The sequence below is a fragment of the Ursus americanus genome, chromosome 20, assembly GCF_024610735.1.
Source record: "Ursus americanus isolate L20-20 chromosome 20, mUrsAme1.1.p, whole genome shotgun sequence".
Taxonomy (NCBI): domain Eukaryota; kingdom Metazoa; phylum Chordata; class Mammalia; order Carnivora; family Ursidae; genus Ursus; species Ursus americanus.
The window spans coordinates 29,671,097-29,684,458 of record NC_142146.1 but is presented as its reverse complement, the minus strand read 5'-3'; the positions used below and the strand labels follow the sequence as shown (position 1 = coordinate 29,684,458).

The window sequence follows — 13,362 nt, the reverse complement described above, 5'->3', positions numbered from 1 at the left end:
TGGACACTGCATTTACTTGGGGAGATATATTTTTTTTCTCTAATCTTTCCTTCATCCTGTATGTGTTCAAATCCCAGCTCTACCACTTATTAGCTACTTAACTTTGTTTTTTTTTTTTATTAATAATGATTTTTTATTATATTATGTTAGTCACCATACAGTACATCCCCGGTTTTCGATGTAAGGCTCGATGATTCATTAGTTGTGTATAACACCCAGTGCACCATGCAATATGTGCCCTCCTTACTACCCATCACCGGTCTATCCCATTCCCCCACCCCCCTCCCCTCTGTAGCCCTCAGTTTGTTTCTCGTAGTCCATAGTCTCTCATGTTTCATTCCCCCTTCTGATTACCCCCCCTTTCTTTATCCCTTTCTTCCCCTACTGATCATTCTAGTTCTTATGTTCCATAGATGAGAGAAATCATATGATAGTTGTCTTTCTCTGCTTGACTTATTTCACTAAGCATTATCTCCTCCAGTGTACTTAACTTTGAATCTCAATTTCCTTATCGATGAAAGGAAGGCAATATACATATCAACTCCAGTTGCTTCGAGGATTAAGAGTCAAGAAACACTAATAATGATGGACTGGTATTATTTAATATTATAAATGTACATAATAGAAGAATAAAAATCATATACTTAAAAATGGGGTAAGGGAGGAGAGGGAGATAGTCTAAATGTGCCAAGTCCTTATCTTTCATAATAGGGTGTAAATTAATACCATCTAAATTTTAGCTTGTTTGTTTTTTAAGATTTTATTTATTTATTTAAGAGAGAGGGAGACAGCCTGCACAAGCAGGGGGAGGGGCAGGCAGAGGGAGAAGAAGCAGGCTCCCTGCTGAGCAGGGAGCCAGACTTGAGGCTTGATCCCAGGACCCTGGGTTCATACCAGAGCCGAAGGCAGACCCTCAACTGACAAGCCACCTAGGTGCCCCAATACTGTCTAAATTTTAAAAACCAAGAAAGAAGGGCAGAAGAAAACTAACTTTTCTGGACCACTTAGTAAGCACCATTCATGCTCCTCAAGTGTTAACTTCCTCTCTTCCTTATATACCTTTTGTTCTCTTTCTCTGTAATTCTGGAAGCAAATAATGCACAGTTTGGGGCAGTGCTGGATTACACAGTCGGCAGTTTAAGAAAGTGCTTAGGACCAGCAAAGCAAAGACCCCCCAAGATAAAAGACACTTGAAAAGGATTTGCTAGTTAGTGTTTTACAAAGAGCACCAAAGTAATAATCATGGGAAAAAATAAAAATTTTGTTGAGTTCCCTTCACTTATTTCATGGGTGTAGAATTGAGGGCTTCCAATGATCTAAACCCAGCTCTGAGCTGGGGGGGTTTGTATTTATTTATTTGTTTGTTTGTTTGTTTGTTCACTTATTTATTTATTTTTTAAATCTGTGAATATATAGTCAGAGAATAGGATGCTTTATATTACTATGTTGAAAATGGAAGTTGGAGACAAGCATGAGAGATCAAAGAAGAGTTTGAAGGGAGGAGCATTACTGTGCACTGAAAGTTTACCCTATGCCCTGATCTGTTACAACATCTTGTTACCTGTTTTGTATAGATGAGATCAGAGGGCTTATGGGACTTGCCCAAAGTCCCCCCTTAGGTGAGTGCCAGAGTTAGAATTTAAATGCACATCCACCTGGTGCCAAAGCCCAGGGTCTTCCAAGAGTTAATGTGATGGCTGTTTTTATTTATAGGTGAAATGGTACACTTGGAGGGATAGACAGTTTAGATCTTCTGGTCCTTCCTCAGTACTCCTTAGGAACTTAAAGATTTTCTGCCATGACCAGAACACAAACTGTGTTGTGATTATTATTACCATCAGTAGGTGGAGGAAAAGATGCTAAGGGAGTCACAGATGGTTTTAGGAGAATTACAAAATGAGAATTTCCACCACAGAGAGAATGTATAGAGTAATAGCTAGTTAGAAGTTTAGGGGTTAAGTGTTTCATGAGGTCATTAACATTTCTAAACCAAGGAATTTCCAACAAACAATCTTATCTGTAGGTGGGAGTTGTATCATTTATGGTCTGATAACAGAATCTTTCAAAAATCATATGAATAGCTTAGATTAAGGAACGCTTTAAAAGTTCACCAAATCATGGGATGCCTGGGTGGCCCAGTCAGTTGAGTGTCTGCCTTTGGCTTAGGTCATGATCCCAGGGTCCTGGGAAAGAGTCTGGCATCAGGCTCCTTGCTCAGTGGGGAGCCTGCTTCTCCCTCTCCCTGCAGCTCCCGCTGCTTGTGTTCTCTCTCTCTCTCTCAATGACAAATATATAAAACCTTTAAAAACTTAAAAAAATAATAAGACAAAGTTCATCAAATCACTAAATTTAATGTCCTTATTCTTTTTTCCTATATAGTCTTAGAAGAAATATTTTCTCTATAATGTGGATTTCATTAACCTATGTGTCGGTGTGTAAATATTGATTACTTGAAAAGCTATATAACTATTAGAAAACTATGCCATAAGATATCTCTACATTTATATATGTTAAATAATTTAAGATTATTTACAAATACGAAAACTAGATAGTTCTTACGTCTTAATTTAAATCTCTGTCAACAACCAAATTGGTTCTAAAACATGAATAAGCCCAGGTTTTGCAAAAATGTCCCAATGAATAATACAGTGAGAAATTCAAATAGATGGTGGCTTTACGGTGCCTTAAGTCTGAAACAAGCAAAATGTGCTAAATCATTATTTAGCACCTTCCCCTTCCAAAAGGTACTTTAATTTGTTATTAAGGATTTCTATACTATCTCAAAAGGCTAAGAAAAGATACTCCACTTAATCCACAATTTTAGTTAAGTTTGGACCAGTTTTCAAAGAAATATTGTATCATATATTAACCTATATCATGTCTATCGTTTATTAAATAGTTACTCTGTGTACTGTTCTATGAGCTTTAACATATCATCTGATTTAATTTTCATTGCAAACCTCTATAGGAAGATGCTATTATTATCCCCATTTTATAGGTGAGGAACCCAAGACATTAGTGAAGGTAGTTAGCTTTCCCAACGTCTTACCACCCAAAGCTCCAGAGCCTTTCCAGACAGGTCTCTTGGATTTCAAAATCCATGCTCTAAACCGATTAGCTTCATTCAGCAGAGGAACTCTACTAGCCATGACTTCCTCTCTCCTTGATTGTTAAGGAGTCCGTTTTGTTTATAATTCTACTAAAAATACATGTTAGAGATTTTCAAATGAAGGAAAACTCTTCCACACTTTGTTTATGGTGTGTTTCCTCAAAATAACATGGAAGAACCACTTTTGTGTCTTATTCTTATCAACATCAATTTTATAAGTATTACTGTGCTATCTTTTTATTAAAATTTGACCTATAGGTAAATTTTCTCCTCAAACAATATTGTGCCCATAATTTTAAATAACAGAAAATATAATTTACCCTCATCTGCAACTGATCCCTCAGTTCCAGCCCATTTATAGCTTAAATTAGTAATAACAGAAATGGGGGCACCTGGGTGGCTCAGTTGGTTGAGCGGCTGCCTTTGGCTCCAGTCATAATTCCAGGGTCCTGGAATCAAGCCCCACGGAGGGCTCTCCACTCAGCGGGGAATCTGCTTCTCCCTTTCCCTCTCCCTCTGCAGCTTCCCCTGCCTGTGCTCGCTCGCGCTCTCTCTCTCTCTCTCTCTCAGTGTCAAATAAATAAATAAAATCTTAAAAAAAAAAAAAAGGAGTGACAGATGGAAAGCCAAATAGTCTATTTCTAGTGACATCAAAGAAATGCCAAGGGGGAAGTGAAACTGCAAAATAATCCAAAATCAACTGAAATTAAACTGCATAGGATCAATGCTGATGGATTAAGGAGGACATTTTCATGTTTCTCTTTTCTTAAAAAAAAAAAAAAAAGTAAAATGGCTGTATCTTTGGATTTAATTTGTTACATTATCAGTTGACTTGTACCCAGAGTCCACGTCTATATGGTATCAGATATGTTAAGAAATGAGGTCCTGGAAACTGTTGGTTCTTTTCCTTGTTTCCCTTAGTTTTACTCCTTAACTCATTCACCTATTCTTCCATTTGTCGAAAGGTGTCTTGGGAAAAGGAAGAGGACTAGTTCAACATTGGGAACCATCTCCCAATATTTTAAGAAGTGAGATGAATTCAGAAATGAATGGTACATTTTTACTCCTTGCATTTAAATACCTGTTATGTTTATAAACAGCATAATGTAATAAAACTACTAATTCTCTTATCATTGCCAACCCACTTTCGGTGTTTTGAAGCACCATGACATCAAAATTGATTTCTGTTTTAAAGAAGCCAGTCTTAGAACTTTTTAGCGGGTGTTACTTTCAGTACAATTGTTAGAATCTTAGTTCATAGGATAAAAATAATTTCTTGTGTGGACTCTGCACTTGCTCAATAAATGTTGAATTTCTTGAACAAAAATTAAATGCAGAATTATTTAGAAAGAAAGAAAGAAAGAAAGAAAGAAAGAAAGAAAGAAAGAAAGCAAGCAGATGAATAGTATTACCACAGCCCTTAATGGTGGTGACATCCCCCAAAGGATGAGCAAAGAAAGCTGGTTTTCTCTTCAAACATGTTTAATTGACCTCTCTTTTTTCTCTTTCTCCAGCTGTATATTTTTTTTCTTTTTACTTCAATAAAAGTACTTTGCTTTACTTTTTAATCACTCCCCCAACTTCACTCAAGAGGAATTTAACATAAAAAATCACCAAGAGGCCTTCAGCCATCAACAGAGTTGAAGAGGCCTCCTACATAGTCCATTACCTCAGGCAACGTTTACGACAAAAACACCCTGATTAACCTTGTTTGTGAGAATCTGCATTGACTTAGGTGCATTTGATCATACAATTTCAGATTATTAGAGTGTTTTTTGTTGAAAGAGGCAACAAGTCATTCCTTGCTGCTGTGCTCATGACTGGGGTCTTGAACATCTTTTCCGCTCCAGGGGTCCTGGATGATGGCAAATCCAGTGCCACAAACCAGACGGGAGGGAGTGGTGGCTTGAACGTTGAAAAGAAAGCCCGACTTCCTCTGGCTCCGAACGCCACGACCGACCGACCGTTACTACAAGTCATTCCTGTGAACTCAGAGCCCTGGGGGCTCGCTCAACCCTCTAGCTATCTGGACTGTGAGACTGAGACCCGATCTGGAGTTCTGCCAGGGGAAGGGCCAGAGTGAAGCATGCAGCACCCCCAGGCCCTCCCTAACAAGCTTCTGGACTGGAGGCTGCCTTTTGCATCAAACCTTGATTCTGCTGGTCAGATAGTCTCACCACAGTTTTCAGAATCCATAAAACAAAGTTCGCAGAGGAAGTTTTGAAGATCGCAACAGGATTTGTTGAGAACATTTCAATGTACTCCGTTTAATGAGAAGGATGGAGATTTCACAAACACTGATTTTTACCACACTACATGAAGTAACTACAAAACATATGTAGTAGGAAGCCAATAAATAATTCCAGTTACGCCTCTCTGAGGAACTGGTTTGATACCCGTCCAAAGAGCCTCCAAAGCACTCATTTCGTCTCTGTCCCATTCTGCTTTCTGTTTCTTCTGTTCTGCTCTTCCCATCCGTCTTTCCTCTTTGTGACCCAGTGCATGACATGAACAGAAACTGTCTAGGATCATTAAAGCAAGCCGTTGCAGAAGCTGGGCTGTTGATTCAGCATTTGGCAGAAGAATAGAAGGCTGTTCAGTGAAAGCCTTGATTTCATTTTTGTTAGGCCAGCAAACAATAGCAGCACACTGGCTTTGCTGATAAAAAGAACAAAGAAAACAAACCAATACCTTTTGCTGACATTTCTCTTTCTAATGCAAAAAGGGAGATGTTTTCTCCCCTTTCCACCCTTTTCTTGGCATTGGGAAGTCTACATACAGTAGCCAAACCAAGACTATGGTCCATTCTCTGCGAGTAAAGACTTAAAAACAAAATCCATAAAAACAAATAAATAAAATCAATGATTGTTTTTCTCCGAGCACTTCAGTTCTGACCCTGTTCTGGTCCAGACACTCTTCACTTCCCACTGTATTCCACGTTATCTGCTCAACACAATTATTCTCTTTATAAGCCAGACTCATTAGAGACGAAAGATGTTTACTGCTTTGTAAACTTCCTGCTGCCATAAGCAGTGTTTTGGCTTCTAGTTGAGAGCTGATGTTGTTGAGAAAAAGCTTTCCATGACTGAGGCACGATGCCCTCTCGCTATACAGTCCTACCATGTTCTTGCTCACGTTTGACTAAAGTGTCAATGCTGTGGATTTCATAAGCCCAGTTTTCTAGAGGGGAGGGAGTTTGAGCCCAAACACAAAGGGCAGAAGTCTCCCTCTGCTTTTGTAGCAGCCCTGGTAAAACCTCCAATATCCTGGGCAAGAGGTTTACTCTGGAGAATAAAGAGGTTGTCAACTTGCTCTCTTTGGGGAAAATGTTTAGATAATCCCCCATAGAAGACACAGTATCGGCATTAGCGTATTTCATAATTTTCAGAATTATGCCTGTTCGGAGCCAGCTCTGTCCTTGTTAGAAGCGGAAGGCTAGGAAACATTTTTTTTTTCGTACTGCTTGCCAGGAGATGCTGTCAGGGGTCTCCACTGTCATCTCCTCTTTCTTCAGTTGCTCCTTATTGTCTGTTGTCCCCAGTGTCCTCGCGTGGAGATTTCTGTCGCAATTTTTCTCAATTGGAAGTTTTTTTAGACTTACATAAAAAGAGCAATAGCTGGGGTGCCTGGGTGGCTTAGTCATTAAGTGTCTGCCTTCGGCTCAGGGCGTGATCCCGGTGTTCTGGGATCGAGCCCCACATCAGGCTCCTCCACTAGGAGCCTGCCTCTTCCTCTCCCACTCCCCCTGCTTGTGTTCCCTCTCTCGCTGGCTGTCTCTCTCTGTCAAATAAATAAATAAATAAAATCTTAAAAAAAAAAAAAAGCAGTAGCTTTCCTAAAATACATGAGATCCAGAGAACAAAGAGACTTTTCTTGTAGAAATGACCAGGTAGGTAAATGGTAATGTTACCTGTATTGAGATTATAAAAACCTTGTTCTATCTTGTTTCAGAAATAATAGAATGTATGTCATTTTTCTTAAAGATGTTAACTCATCTCACATATGTTCACCTCTCGGTGCTCATTAAGCTGTCTGAGGTAGGGTGAGGCAGGCATCTCGAGTGCTATGTTCAGAGCGACCCAGGAATTCATCTTGCAGGGGTCTTGCTGAAATCAGATGAGAACTTTGATGGTAAGAATGATACTGGCTGTCCCTCCTTGATGAATGAAGACCACAGTCACTGTCCACTCCTCACTTCCGAGAGGGAGAGAGTTAGGCAAGTTACTCTAGTCTCTCTGCCTCCGTTTCCTCATCGTAAAATGAGTAAAAAGAACACACACCTCATAGAGTTACAGTGAAGATTTCTATGCAGATCTAAAGTGCGTGGAAAAGTACCTGGAACGTAGCAAGAACACAGTAAATACTCCTGCTACTACTATTAGGACTACAGTTGCAATGATAATTTGTTTCACTGAGGTACCAGGAAGGCTAAACTCAGCTCCCTAAAAAGATGTCACTTAAAAATCTGATAGCATTTCAATTTTTCTGTATTTCTTTCTTTCTTCTTCTTTTTTTTAAATCCCAGCTATTATAGGATGTTACAAGAATGAGAACTAGTGGGCACCTGGGTGGCTCAGTCAGTTAAGCATCTGCCTTCAGCTCAGGTCATGATCCCAGGGTCCTGGAATAGAGCCCCACATCGGGCTCCCCACTGGGTGGGGAATCTGCTTCTCCCTCTGCCCCTCCCCCCACTCGTGCTTGCTCTCGTACTCTCTATCTCACAAAAATGAATGGATAAAATCTTTAAAAAAAAAAAAAAGAATGAGAACTAGAGAGCATCAGGACCATTCCATGATTCTGCATATCTTACACACATACATAAACTGATGTGTACATGTATAATGGATAGGCATGTATGTATATGGATGTGTATGTATATATAGTTAATTTTGACACAATGGTAACAAACCACACTCACAGTTCAATATCTTACATTTTTCATTAATGATATATCTTCGAAATTGGTTTCATTTGTCTCATTCTTTGTGAAGGCTGGAAATTATTCCATTGTACAGATGAATCATAATTCAACTTCTCTCCTATCGATGGACATTTAGGTTGTTTCCAATCTTTTGCTTTTACAAACAAGGCTGGAATGAACATCATTGGATGTAGGTCATTTCAAAAAATGTGCAAGAATATCTCTTGACTTCTTTATTATTCAGTTTGGTACAATTCTTTCTCACTCTGTAATAAATTGTAGCCTTCCTGTGGCTTAGAATATTTCTATAGTGATTTTATTTTTGTAATATGTACACATAATATTTTAACACATGTAATTTGTTATTATATATTACATATGCCAAGCATGTCGCAAAAATAAAGTACATGAACACATGGGAACACATGTCTGCAAAGATTTCCTGAAAACAACCACTCCCAGTTCTGATATTGATTCTTTTAAGTTTCAATCCTGTGATCCAAGTGTCCTATCTCTTTAATGACTACAATCTCCAGTCATGTTTTATCCTAGATCTTCTTGGAGTTGGACTCACTTGCTATATCCCTGGATCACCTCTCATATCCTATTTTTATTATTTTTATCTCCAGAAATGAAAACAGTAAGCTGTGTTTTTTTTTCTTTCAGCTATCTCCAAAAGCAAGGAAGTTCTTCTAAACATTTTGAAGACAAAGGAATTTCCAACAGTAGTAAAGCAATCTTGTGGAATTCAATATAAATATCAGTGTTGAAATGCAAATATAAACTCCCATAGGAAAAAGGATGATATTCAGCTGCATTAAAAAAGAGCATGATAGAGGCTGAGAAGTATCAGTAAGTTCAACCATGAGCATTATGTTCATGATGGGCATTGCTAAGACTCAGTTTTATACCCAACCATAGAACAACCCCAAATTATAGTAACAGCAGCTGATGTTTATTAAATACTTACTCTTTTCAGACACTGCTAATAACACTATACATGCATTACCTTTTTTTGTTTCCTTGTTTCTTTCATTTTGAAGGCAACTCTTTCTGAACAGGGCTGGTAAAGAATAGTAAGTTGAAACACATGTTGTTTAAGCTGATTGCTAATTACTGAGATTTTTTTTTTTTTAAGATTTTATTTATTTGACAGAGAGAGACAGCAAGAGAGGGAACATATTCAGGGGGAGTGGGAGAGGGAGAAGCAGACTTTCCGCTGAGCATGGAGCCTGATGTGGGGGCTCAATCCCAGGACCCTGGGATCATGACCCGAGCTGAAAGGCAGACACTTAACGACTGAGCCACCCAGGCGCCCCTTATTGCTAATTACTGAGATTTTACTGAGATCGTGGAAACCCTATGTTACTGGATGAAATTAGATTGCCATGCTTCCATCTTGCTTATTTTTGAAGTATTACCTATCAATTTCTTCCAGCATAGGTTTATATGCTTAATTGGTTTACCAAAAACAATTTATCTGAACAAAATGGAAGGTAGTAACAGGAAAAAATCAACAACCGACATGGAAATTCAGCAGTAAATTATCTACAAATGACAGCTGGTCCATACATAGCAATAGCCAAGTTCATGGAAGAGATCAGGTGTGCCTATCATCTGCTTCCACATTTAGGAAAGAAATCAGCTCTGTGGTTTTATTTCATTCCAAGTCCACTATATCAACATGAAGAATGTGGCTGAGTGTGGGGAGAGGAAAGAGGAGGGACTAAAACCAGACAAGTCCTAGGAGTGCAATTTTCCTATGATATGTTCATTTCCATTTTCAAACAGTTCAAACAGTACAACCACCTCTCAATTTCTCTGGGTTAACGCTGCTATCTTGAGAATAAAGCAATGAGGAAATGAACACTTAAAAAGCAATTCTTTTATTTGACTTTTGAAATTGCAAACTAATTTTTTGTTCATTGTAACCAGTCTAACAATACAGAAAGATATCAAAACAAAATCAATACAGAGATATATCACCCACCTCTCTCCAAATCCAGCCACTTGGGGTTTATTTACATTCTGTTGGTGTTTATCCTTCCAAGCTTTTCTCTGTATTTTTACCAACACCTACATACATCTGGAAAAATATAGCTTTATTTTTTACAAAGGTGGGATGATACTATACACTTGCCCCTAAATCTTGCTTTTTCCCCAGCATATCACAGACATTCCTCCAGTTCAATGCATATAAATCTAACTTAGTAATTCTGAGAGCTTCACATTATTCTACAGTAAGTTGCACCATAATTCTATTCCCTTGTTGATGGATATTTAGTTTTTTTCCAGGATCTTGCCATTTCAGACAATGCTATCATATGCTTTCTTATTTCTTATATTTGAAAAAAAAATACACATAAAATTTTAAAGAACTTGGTCTAAATTGCTTACTAAAAATTGGTCCTCCTGCAAGCAAATAGGTTGGATGCATGGTCAGGTCATGGACAAAAGCAGTTCTTATACGGTTTATAGCACCATACAAGGCATGCTTTTAGTAAGTTGACTCTTTGTACCATCCTATTTGATTGAATTTTTCCAATCTATTCAGGTGTAGTGAGTGCTTTTACTTTGTTATAAGAAAATTCATTTCCATTTAAGAATATTTGAATTATCTGCTACTTTTCAGGATTCTTACCATCGTTTAAAGGTATAAGCTGAAATAAAGGTAACTTTGATTTGATATTATCACAAATTCTTATATATGGGATTTATTTTCTCCTGCATTTAAATTTGTCATTGGAGTACATTGGGTACTTTATGCTTTGGGGACCAGTACTGGACAGTAATTACTTAGTTGAGTCTCAGCGTTATCAGATCCAATCTAAACAATCCCAGTACTGTTAGTCTTTTTTAGTTTTTATTTTCCACCCCACAGAGTGTTTTTTCCCTGCTAGCTTTTTAACAGCTTTATTAATGTATAATTTACATATAATAAAATTTATCTTAAGTGCACAGTTTCTAATAAAACTTATTTTATAATAAAACTTATTTTAAGTGCACATTTTAAGTGGACAGTACAATGTATTTGAGTAAACTCATACAGTTATTCAACCATCACCACAGTCCAATTTTGGAACATTTCAATCACTCCAAAAAGTTTTTTCATTTCCATTTGCAGTAATTCCCTGCTCCTACTTTTAGCCTCAGGCTAACTCTGATTTGCCTTCTGTTTCTGTGGATTTGCCTTTTCTAAATTCCATATAAATAGAATCATACAACATACAGTCTTTCGTGTCTGGCTTCGTTAGCATGTCTAAAAAGTTTATGCATGCTGTTGCATGTGTCAGCAATTAATTCCTTTTTATTTCCTGGAAGTATTCCATCGTAGGGATGTGCCACAATTCATTCTTTTACTAGCTGATAGACATTTGGATTGCTTCCAGTTTTTGGTGAATACGAATAATGCTGCTGTGGACATTCTTGTGCAAATCTTTAGTTGGACATGTTTTCATTTTTCTTGGGTAGATATCTTGGTGTGGAATTGCTCCGTTGTATGGTAAAGTGACAAAAATCATGTCTTAAATCAATGCTATTATTTGCATACAATTTTACATATTATTCACATATAATTTATATACATAACCCATATGGTATTATATACTATCTCTTTGTTCCTTCTTTGTTATTCTGGGCCTTTTTAAGGTATAGAATCCAGTCTTAGAGACAATACTCTAAAAAGGGAAGTGATCTATGATTCTGCTTGCCTTCATGTCCTTGACAAAGCATATTTCTTCATGTACATTTAATTTACTCAAAACAGCACTTCCGTTCGCTATCCTATTACATTTCTCCACTAACATAGCCATTATATCTGTTTTTACACATTACTGAACTCATCACAAGACTATGAACTTTAACATTGCTTCTCAGAAATTGTCTGAAAGCAGGTCAGGACTTAATTATGCAGTCCTTGTTAGTAATAGATATTAATTGCTATTTTTTGTGTTTACCATGCACCAGGTATTTGATAGGTGTTTTGCATCAACTCATTTAATCTTCAACAAATTCTATGAAATAGATAATGTTATCATTCACATTTCAAAATAAAGAAACTGAGATTAGAGAGCTTGTCCGAGTCAAGACAGGTTGAAAGTAATTTTTGTAACTCCTCCAAGAACAGTGGAAAAGCTTTGAAGAACATGGCTCTTGACAAGTGGGTCAGAAGAATTCCTGCTTTTTACTTGTTGCTATGAAATGCAACGGAGTCACTATAGATAGTTAAATTGGGTAATATAAGACTACATGCTTAAAGAAATAAAATAACCCAGGTATTAGACATGCCTTCACAGGAACCTGCATGTCTCTGTTAAATGTTCCTTGTTTCACTTTGTGATCAGAGTTTAGTGGCTTATAATATGAGCACTGAGAACAGGAGAAATTCTTTGTGGCTGAGAGCGTAACTAGATAAAATCAGCATAAATCTTGCCCTCTTAACAAGGAGAACATTTACAAAGTCTTATTAAGGCAACTTGGGCTTTTGTTGATGGGAGTTGCATCAGTGTCTTCTAGGAACACGCCTCTCTGCTCAGATGTATCCTGAAGGATGCAATTTGTAAAGATCGCAGGCCAGCCTGGGACAGCCCCCAGTCAGCTCAACCTGATTTCCAGTGTGTCTTTTCAAATACTATTTGCTGAGATCCTCTAATAAGGGCATACCAATTTTTTATTTAAAAAAGATAAGAATGGAGGGGCGCCTGGGTGGCACAGCGGTTAAGCGTCTGCCTTCGGCTCAGGGCGTGATCCTGGCATTATGGGATTGAGCCCCACATCGGGCTCCTCCGCTGTGAGCCTGCTTCTTCCTCTCCCACTCCCCCTGCTTGTGTTCCCTCTCTCGCTGGCTGTCTCAAATACTATTCAAATACTATTTTTCAAATACTATTTGCTGAGATCCTCTAATAAGGGCATACCAATTTTTTATTTAAAAAAGATAAGAATGGAGGGGCGCCTGGGTGGCACAGCGGTTAAGCGTCTGCCTTCGGCTCAGGGCGTGATCCTGGCATTATGGGATCGAGCCCCACATCGGGCTCCTCCGCTGTGAGCCTGCTTCTTCCTCTCCCACTCCCCCTGCTTGTGTTCCCTCTCTCGCTGGCTGTCTCTGTCTCTGTCGAATAAATAAATAAAATCTTTAAAAAAAAAAAAAGATAAGAATGGAAAAGTGACTAGATGCAAATACATTAAAGTTGATTAACATTTGGTAGTGGTATGGTAAGAAATGTTTTTAACTTCATTGTGCCTTTTCTACATTTTCAAAATTTTTGATCTTGAGCAAAATAAAACCATAAGAAATATTTTTTTCAGAATATTATCCTTTCCTAGTGGATACCTG

The 13,362-nt window shown here is 37.9% G+C and overlaps 1 protein-coding gene across 1 annotated transcript in view; it reads right to left on the bottom strand.

Annotated features, from left to right (window-relative positions):
- ACP3 (acid phosphatase 3) overlaps positions 1-13,362 on the bottom strand; it is an 85,394-nt gene that overhangs the window by 1,086 nt on the left and 70,946 nt on the right. The window lies entirely within an intron of this gene.